The 9,810-nt window shown below is 31.0% G+C and overlaps 1 long non-coding RNA gene across 1 annotated transcript; it reads left to right on the forward strand.

Moving 5' to 3' along the window:
- Positions 1-4,271: 4,271 nt before the first annotated feature.
- Positions 4,272-9,501, forward strand: LOC126887191 (uncharacterized). The gene is made up of 2 exons (XR_007698977.1): positions 4,272-4,708; positions 9,450-9,501. It is a non-coding gene; the product is annotated as an uncharacterized LOC126887191 (long non-coding RNA).
- The last annotated feature ends 309 nt before the right edge of the window (positions 9,502-9,810 follow it).

The raw sequence follows: 9,810 nt of genomic DNA on the forward strand, positions 1-9,810 counted from the left end.
AATGCGGGACTATCTGATCATGAAGCAGTGTATACGAAGTTTAACACCTTCAGCAAACCGTCCTCAAAACCCAGACGTTTAGGTAGGATTTTGTCCGCCCAGAATTTTCGTAAATTCCAAAATTTATGCTTAACTTCTGAGTGGCAGTTTGCTTCTATGGACGTGGACTATAATTTCAGTGTTTTTCTAGATAAGCTTATCCGCATCTTCAATAAGGCATTTCCTTTAATTCCTATTAAGCCAAAACATCGAAAACCTTATGTTACGAAAGGTATCCGCATATCAGCCAAGAATATGCGTTCACTTCTATACATCAAGAAATTTACTACCAATGTTTCTGTCACTGAATATATCACGAAGTACAGGACAACTTATCTAAAACTTGTCAAATCAGCTAAAAAAGCCTATTATCAAAATCGTCTGGGAAGCCCTAAAAGTGTTGCAAAAGAAACCTGGTCTATAATAAACGATCTTCGAAATAAAACTCACACAGCTCAATCATTTTCCCTTCCAAATCCTGAGAGTCTAAACGATTATTTCGTTAATGTGAGTAAAAATATAACATTAACTATTTTGCCGCAAAAAGATCCCATTTCCTATCTCCCTAATTCCAGGAAACGCCTCGAATTCATTCTTTTTAAAACCAGTCGATAACTCTGAACTGACCCAAACAATCAATAGTATCAAAAGCAAATCATCCTGTAGTACTGATGGACTATCTATAAAAATTTTCTCTAATCTCACAGGAAATGTGTTGGAAATCCTCATCTCACTAATTAATGATTCCTTCGAAAAAGGTAAATTTCCAGAGTGCCTAAAGACAGCCATTATTATTCCTCTTCATAAGGGTGGCGAAAAATCTAATGCCTGCAACTATAGACCTATTGCCTTACTACCGGTACTCTCCAAAATTATTGAGAGACTCATTAAAACTCGACTCATGTCCTTTATCGTTGATAACAATATTTTATCTCAAAATCGATTCGGCTTTTTAACTAATAGATGTACAACCGATGCCATGTTTTCTGTAGTACATGAGGTTTATCAAGCACTAAACAATAATCTTTATACTGCCACTGTTTTCTGTGACTATGCCAAAGCTTTTGATTGTGTAAATCACGACATCTTGATTAAAAAAATAATTTTTTATGGAATTAGAGGTATTTCTTTGAATTGGTTCCGATCCTACTTGAATAATAGGAAACAACTAGTTAGAGCAAATGATACTGACTCTAGTCTCAACAACATTGTATATGGAGTACCGCAAGGTTCAGTGTTGGGTCCTCTTCTGTTCCTTATCTTTATAAATGACATGACATTTAAAAATTGATGGGAAAATTTTTCTTTTTGCTGATGATACCAGTATCACTTGGAGCAACTCAACTATAGCATCTCTTCATGAAATTATAATTTCGGATCTACTGACGATAAAGACCTGGTCGGACTCTAATTTACTCTCTTTTAATGTATATAAAACAGTAGCAATATCCTATAAAGGAGCTCTTTAACCTTTGCCTCTTAATAACAGCCAGATCAGTACCGTTGATTCTGTAAAATTTCTTGGTATTTTTTTAGACAGCAACCCAAATGGTCCCTTCATATCGATTCGTTAAGTAAGAAACTCGCCTCAGGTTGCTATGCAATAAGGTCTGTCTCAAGGGAACTCAATTTAGCATCTTCTAAAATAACATATTTTTCGTTATTCGAGTCTCATCTTGGATATGGTCTTCCTTTTTGGGGTTCTAGTACAGCTGCTCAATTTGATGTTATTTTTAAATTGCAAAAAAGAGCAATAAGGTATCTGTTTGGCCTCAGAAGATCTACACATTGCAGAAGTTACTTTAGGAAGCATGGAATTTTAACACTTCCATCTTTATATATCCTAGAAACGGTTTGTTTAATTCGTAAACACCTTCATGCCTTTCCAACAAGTCCCAATCATCTTTACTCCACCAGAAATTAAATTTTTGATATTTATTTACCGATCCCATGCACTGAGTTAGTAAAGAAATCTACATTATATTCCGCAAAAAAAATTTACAACCATCTGCCTTTACAACTTAAATCTGCAACATCTTTCCCAAAATTCTGTAAACTGACAAAAGCTTACCTATCTAAAAGACCATATTATTCAATAAAAGAATTTCTTAATGAATAACTAAGAAAATTGGGTTTCATACGCAGTAGCTTAAACTGTCATTTCCTAATGTTGTATTTTATTTGTTGTAAGTATGTTCAATTTTCAATTTGCAATGTATATAAATTTTGCAATTAATTGTTTTTGTCTTTGGTTTTATATCTTATTTACGGTATATTGAAGATTTTTCTAATTTTATTAAATTGTAGTTGTTATTTGTTATTTGTTGTTGATATTATTTTCCTTTTGACTGTATGTAAGCTTTGTCCATAAAATTGTAAAAATTTTCAGTGATAATAAAGCATATTTCTATTCTATTCTAAAGACACTGATCAGAACAGTTATTTTATCAAGTATTTAATGGTAACCACGACGCTCACAAAAAGGATGAATAAGATTTAAGCATAGTAGAAAGAGAAATATTGAGATGAATATTGGGACCAAAAAGAACAAGCCACGGAGAAGCAGAAATGAAAACTAATGAATAAATTAAATAAGAAATGGGAGAGAAGAACATAGCAAGATACATAAAATCAAGATGACAGAATGGACAGGTCACATAATGAGAAGCGACTAAAAAATAAAAAGAATCACACACCCCGGTGACCAAGGAAAAGAGGAAGACCCAGGATAAGATGGTTAAACCAGATAAAGAAAGACATAAAAATAATGAAAATGATAGAATCTGAGAAAATATGCAAAAACCGAAAAGCTTTAAAATACATAATCAATGCTGCAAAGACACATATAGATCTATAAGACATAAACGAAACAGAAATAATTCACCTGAAAAAAGGATTGATTACTTTGTGCGCCGGCAACCGGCATTGCCATAATTCACTAGGATTGAACGGCTGTATTGAAGATGATGAATAATAGTATATTATTCAACGAGCATATAATGATGGCTATTATTCACGATGATGAAGTTTGCGACACGAGCCGTAGGCGAGTGTCGTAATTCATCAGAGTGAGTAATAGCCATTACATGCGAGTAGAATACTATACTTTTTCTACGACCTTTTTTTATTTTAATTAGTAAAAATTTAATTATCAACTACTCGAAATTTAAATTATAATAATTTACAAAAATACCTAAATGATATTTACCCCTAGTACGTGGCTGAATAATTAGTTGCCTACTATTACCAAATTCTTATTTATTGTAAAAATAGAACTAGAAATAGTCAATATAAATTCTATTCGTTTCCGAAAAATTATAAGTTTAAATTTGTACCTACTGTCAGTGAATTTAATAAATAGGAAATGGCTGTTGTCGGTTGACGTATTTCATATATATAGTTATAATGTATATTTACATTTAACTATATATAAATATAATCATATAACTATACTAATATGTTATAACATATTTAACACAATATAACTTGGAAAATAAACACAATATTAGTTATAAATTCCAATTAACATAAACAAAACGTACTAATGTCACTGTCACTAAAATAAATGATAATGTCAAAATTTTTAGTAAACAAGATATAAACGTAATAGTATATTACATACCTAGCGGGAAAGTACTCTATTTCAGCCGAGCGGCAAGATAGACGCGAGGCTAGAATGACTTCCCGCGAGGTTTGTGTACTATTTTATTCACAATCGGTTAGTAGTTTATGGATTTCTAATACTCACAATCTACCAATAATAATTTCGTTTCAAATATCTGTATCCATTTTCATTATGTGATAAGATGAATTATTTTAAGTAATTTTAACCTGTGAGATCGTTGCTAGGTAACAAAACAAGTTTGTTGAATCTGACATTTAGGCGATACACGACGCCATTAATTGTACATATAATCAAATTGTGTTTACTTTACAAAAATGTCTGACAGTGAATTTGAATGTACGCCACCAGAACTGCGGGTAGCTGCAGAGAGAACTACTGAAGGAAAAATTCCTGAAAAAAGCAAGGAGAGGTATGAAAACACCTATGAACTATACAGTAAATGGTGCGTGGCTAAAGGTGTGCTAATGTAACTATTAATATTTATAATTCCAAATAGTTTTCTTTTTGTTATTGTTGTTGTTGTTTCTTAATTAAATGAATGTTGAGTGGATTCTATTCTTTCTAAACCATCTTTTAATCAAAAATGATATTGACATTTGTAACGAAAAAGCGATGGACTACCCCAGCTAATTGAAACAATATTCGAAAATATTACCTCAACTAACCAAGATAGCCATCGTTACACCCTTAGCTTAGCTCAGTCACTCAGGTGTGTGTTCGTCTTGTCCTAACCTTAGAATGAACTCTGAAAATTGGAATGGAAGCAAACAAAACATAGTTTTTAACTAATCATGTTTATTGTTCATAAAGATATAATAAATAAAATGACTTAGTAAATTGCATTAACAAATGTATTTAAATTCTTGCCAAAAACTAACAATTCTGGATTATACTTATGGCTTTTGGTAGCTGATGGTATCTTCTTGATGTCGTATGGTACTGCTGTTGTAGACTTCTCGTAGGCCTGGGCGGATCTTCGGCGCAAGGCCCCTGCAGCTAGAGGTGGTGGTTGTGCAGTCTGGATGTCATTGTCTTTGCCTTCAAGTGTGCATCACCGGTGATGTGAGGCTTAGGTTCTCGAAGAGGGAAAGGTTGATCTCTTTCCAAAAAACTGTAACAGTAGAACACATAATATCAACAATCAAGAAGAAAACCAAATTGTACCTTTGCCAAATAGTATTCAGAAATAGTAATTGGCAAGGTTAAATTACATAGAATTAAGATGAGGAGAATAGTTAAAATTTTGATAACTAAACGTGCATATTAATAGATGAAAAGAAATATAGAAACCAAACACATGGTTGAACATTTGAAGGTTAGATAAAAATATTATAAAAAATGTTATAAGAAACTAGGTATGGATGGAACATAATGACTGTAAGAAATTATTAAAAAAAAAACATATGTAGCTCACCCCAAGAGGAAGATGATTTGTTGGAATGAAAATGATTTAATTTTGGAGCTACTCTGCTTTTTAAAACATTTCCACCTCCATTTTGAGAATGAGATATGGAGGTTGTCACTGTCATTAAAATGACATGACAACGAACCTTGGACCGAAATTTGAAATAACGAACATGGAACACGAGAGAAGATACAATGTAAATAGGGTTGCCTATTATAGAATGGACGCCAACCGATTTTTATTAAAGGGGAAAATGGGTAAACCAAATAGAAGAAGATAATTATTAATGAAATATTAAAGAAAATAAGGTAAAATAATTATTTAAAAACAAAATATCACAGATGTGACGTTTGTAACGTTACACACTCCTCTCACCCATCAGAAAAATTTTGAACACACGTGAGAAATTTTTCTCAAAGAAAACAGGAATGTTACACACTCCCTCCACTCATCAGAAAAATTTCGAACACAGGTGAGAAATTTTTCTCAAGGAAAACAAGAAATCATAGTTCTAACCAGAAATAAATATATGCAGTAGTAATCGTTCAAAACAAATCAAAAATAAATACTGATAATAAAGTAATCATTAAGTCAATGTATATAGTTAATATAAATTACACTAGTTTACAATAAATTTGCGACTGGAATGCAAAATGCTGTTTTTTGTTAATTTTTGCTCTCTGAATATGAATATGATGATAAAAAGTTCCTAACACGTAAGATGTTATGATTTTTTCAAAAAAAGTTAGTTACTATTTTTGAGTTATGAGTATTTTACTAAAATTTTTTTAAAACAGTCATTTGTGATATATCGGTGAGTGATGTTATCAAACTAACGTTTTTCCTAAAAATTGTGCATACTTTGACAACACTGGGATATCTAATGTCTACGAATAACACATTAACATTTAAATAAAGAATAAACCAAAGGTAATCCTTAATCAGTAAACCTACCCATTTAAACTTATTAGTTCTAAACTGTTTTAACGACTGTTACTTCTGCATGACAAAAGTGTCTGGGTTTCCAAGGAAAGGCAAGCATCAAATTGAATATCCAGATATTATCTCAGCAATAAAACCGGTTTTCCATGGAGAAGATTTACCAGTTCCAGGACCCCCGGCAAATTGGGAAGAAGATTTGGAAATGTATGGCTATAAAAGTAAACCCGATGATGTATCAGAAAAGAATGATTCTTATTTTCCTGAAAGCGACGAAAAAGCACCTTTATTGCATCCAACAAGCCGAATTACATGATTTAGTTCGAGATCTTCACTTGCCCAAAGAACATGCTTAACTCTAGGTTCTACATTAAAATAATAGATTTTTTTAAAGTGGAATTTACTAGCCAGTAAAACTTACAATATTTAGGAACCGTAACCAGGAGCTATCCTAGTTTTTTACTATGCAGGATAAAATGTGTGTTTGTATTGGGAAAATTGGGATAGGCAGAAAATTGTGTAAAAAAGACTTACTATGGTTTTTGTTTCTAGTTCTGAACTTATGTGTGTATATTATAAAAAAAATTTTATAATAAACAGCAATATTTGATACATTCAATAACTCAACATCTAACATTTCGCCTGACAAGACAATGTATGCGTGGACCCCTACGCATAAATGCACGGCACCTTAAGAAGAAGATAATTCAAAATCTATACATGGTGGAAAATTTTAGTGTTTTAATTCGCATTCAGGACGCTTTAAACTCCCCGGTACAGCTATTTTAACGTCAGTCGCAATTTTTTTTTGTTTTTTTGTTGACTAGTGTTATTAATCATAAAAAAATTTAAAGTACCAAAATAATTTTCAGATGTTGCTCTGGGGAAAATAAAAATATTACCCAATGAATTGTAGTATTCATCACACTGTAAAATATTTATTCATTATAAATAAATGACATCAGAGAATATCTATCTCTGGATAAAAATAAATGTACTTTAAAAAGTATAAAATCAATTTAAAATTATAAAGATTTATAGTATAAAGTGTAAGTATTAATCAAATTCAACTAAAAATCCAAGTAAGTAATAATTAAAGGTAAATAAGTTGACCTAAGCCAAATAATGTTGTTATTTATAAAAATGAATTGCAAATATTCAGGTATTTATATAATATAGAAGGCATATAACCAAAAAGTAAATATAATGGATATCACACCCTTAATAAAATAAATCAATAGCTAGTGGAGCTACTAAGAAGTGAATCTCATAACAAAACACCAGTACCCTGGATAACGAGTACGGAAAGTAAGGTAATAATAATAATAATCAAGTAAAAGCATATAAGTAGGTAAAGATAATATAAGTATAATATAATGAAAAGAAATGCAAGTGCAACTATAGATAAACCATTAAAAAAAATAAGTACCAACTACATGGAAAGCCAAATAAGACAAAGTTCTACACCAAAGGGTTTAAAAGAACTGCATAAAGCTAGTCATACAAGACTTAACCAATGAGTTAATAAAGAGAGAGATAATGATACATAATGCAAATGCTACTTCCATCAAATGCATACCAGGGATCTACACTAAAGAACAAAATATATGTATAAAAATGCATAAATATGATTTGCAAAGATGGAAAATAACAAATGCTAGTAGCTAAACTACAATCATACTTCAAAGCGCCATAATTCTACACCAGAGGCTCATGAAGAGTAGAGATGCATAGAATTATTTTAACTTCAAAAGAGAAAATTTATAAAAGACATCATCCTAAAAATAATATACAGCATTAAACTTTATATCAACAGACATTAAGACCAAAAAAACGGAACTCAGACTCAATAGATCTGGCCCAACCCTATGGATAACTTATATGTACCCTAGAAAAAAAAAACACTAGGTGTCTATGCAGCTATATATAAGCCATACACAACTTATAAGTGCCGGATGAGGCTTTTGTGCTAATCTGTATCAAAAATCAGTACAACACCCAAAATAAAATAATAAAACAATAATATATAGATAAATAGGGCATTGTTAAATAAAAAAGATGTTAAATATGATGTTTATCATAATTAATATAAGTGCACTAATGCAAAAAATTGAAAAATGTAAAATATCATGCTTTACGAACAAAAAATTTTTTGAGATTCAACACAAGAAGAAGAAGAATGATTTAAATTAATATTCTGAATACGTAAAGAAGAAGAATAAGAATAAAATACCTCAATGAAAGAAAAGAATTTGAAAATTGTCCTAGTCTTTACTATACAAGTAAAGTAGTATATACCATCCGAACAGAAAGTTCGACGGAAACAACAAAATTTTTTGGTAGTTGTACAAAATTGGTAATAAATATATGAAAACAACTAGGAAATATAAGAATAAGTAAAAAGTAATTGAAAATAAGTAATAAAACAAGATTTAAATGCACTTTAGAGGACAAAGAAGTACCTATGAAAAGAACGTAGAAGAAATAGTACGTATAAAAAGTACAGAAAATATGACAATAAATGGAAAAATTCTCTTGGGTTTTGGAAAGTTACAACAAAATATGAAAGTAATTAAAGAAGAACTACCAAAAAAACTGGTTAAATTGAAAAAACAGAAAAAAAATGCCATGTGGACATTACTATCAAGGTTCTAACATAAAAATTAACCAAAAAAAGTAGGTAAAAAGTATCAAAAGTTAAAAATACCAATATTTGCAACTGTAAATGTATTTTAAATCAATTATGCTGAAATATATAATTAAATTATTGAAACTGGTAAAACTTTTTGACCCATAACATGTGAAAATATATAAAAATTAGTCAAAAAGGTAGTCAAAAAGTACCAAAATAGATAATATATATAGATTTACTGCAAAAATTGAATATAAAAATGAAATATAAGAAAATAGTATTTATTAATGCTTCTTGTCTGCTACCAAACCACACACTCACAGCTCGATTCTTCAGATAAGACAAGTGCGTTGGTGCGCCAGTGTAACGAAAAAGCGATGGACTACCCCAGCTAATTGAAACAATATTCGAAAATATTACCTCAACTAACCAAGATAGCCATCGTTACACCCTTAGCTTAGCTCAGTCACTCAGGTGTGTGTTCGTCTTGTCCTAACCTTAGAATGAACTCTGAAAATTGGAATGGAAGCAAACAAAACATAGTTTTTAACTATTCATGTTTATTGTTCATAAAGATATAATAAATAAAATGACTTAGTAAATTGCATTAACAAATGTATTTAAATTCTTGCCAAAAACTAACAATTCTGGATTATACTTATGGCTTTTGGTAACTGATGGTATCTTCTTGATGTCGTATGGTACTGCTGTTGTAGACTTCTCGTAGGCCTGGGCGGATCTTCGGCGCAAGGCCCCTGCAGCTAGAGGTATTGGTTGTGCAGTCTGGATGTCATTGTCTTTGCCTTCAGGTGTGCATCACCGGTGATGTGAGGCTTAGGTTCCCGAAGAGGGAAAGGTTGATCTCTTTCCAAAAAACTGTAACAGTAGAACACATATCAACAATCAAGAAGAAAACCAAATTGTACCTTTGCCAAATAGTATTCAGAAATAGTAATTGGCAAGGTTAAATTACATAGAATTGAGATGAGGAGAGTAGTTAAAATTTTGATAACTAAACGTGCATATTAATAGATGAAAAGAAATATAGAAACCAAACACATGGTTGAACATTTGAAGGTTAGATAAAAATATTATAAAAAATGTTATAAGAAACTAGGTATGGATGGAACATAATGACTGTAAGAAATTATTAAAAAAAAAACCATATGT

The sequence above is a fragment of the Diabrotica virgifera genome, chromosome 6, assembly GCF_917563875.1.
Source record: "Diabrotica virgifera virgifera chromosome 6, PGI_DIABVI_V3a".
NCBI lineage: Eukaryota > Metazoa > Arthropoda > Insecta > Coleoptera > Chrysomelidae > Diabrotica > Diabrotica virgifera.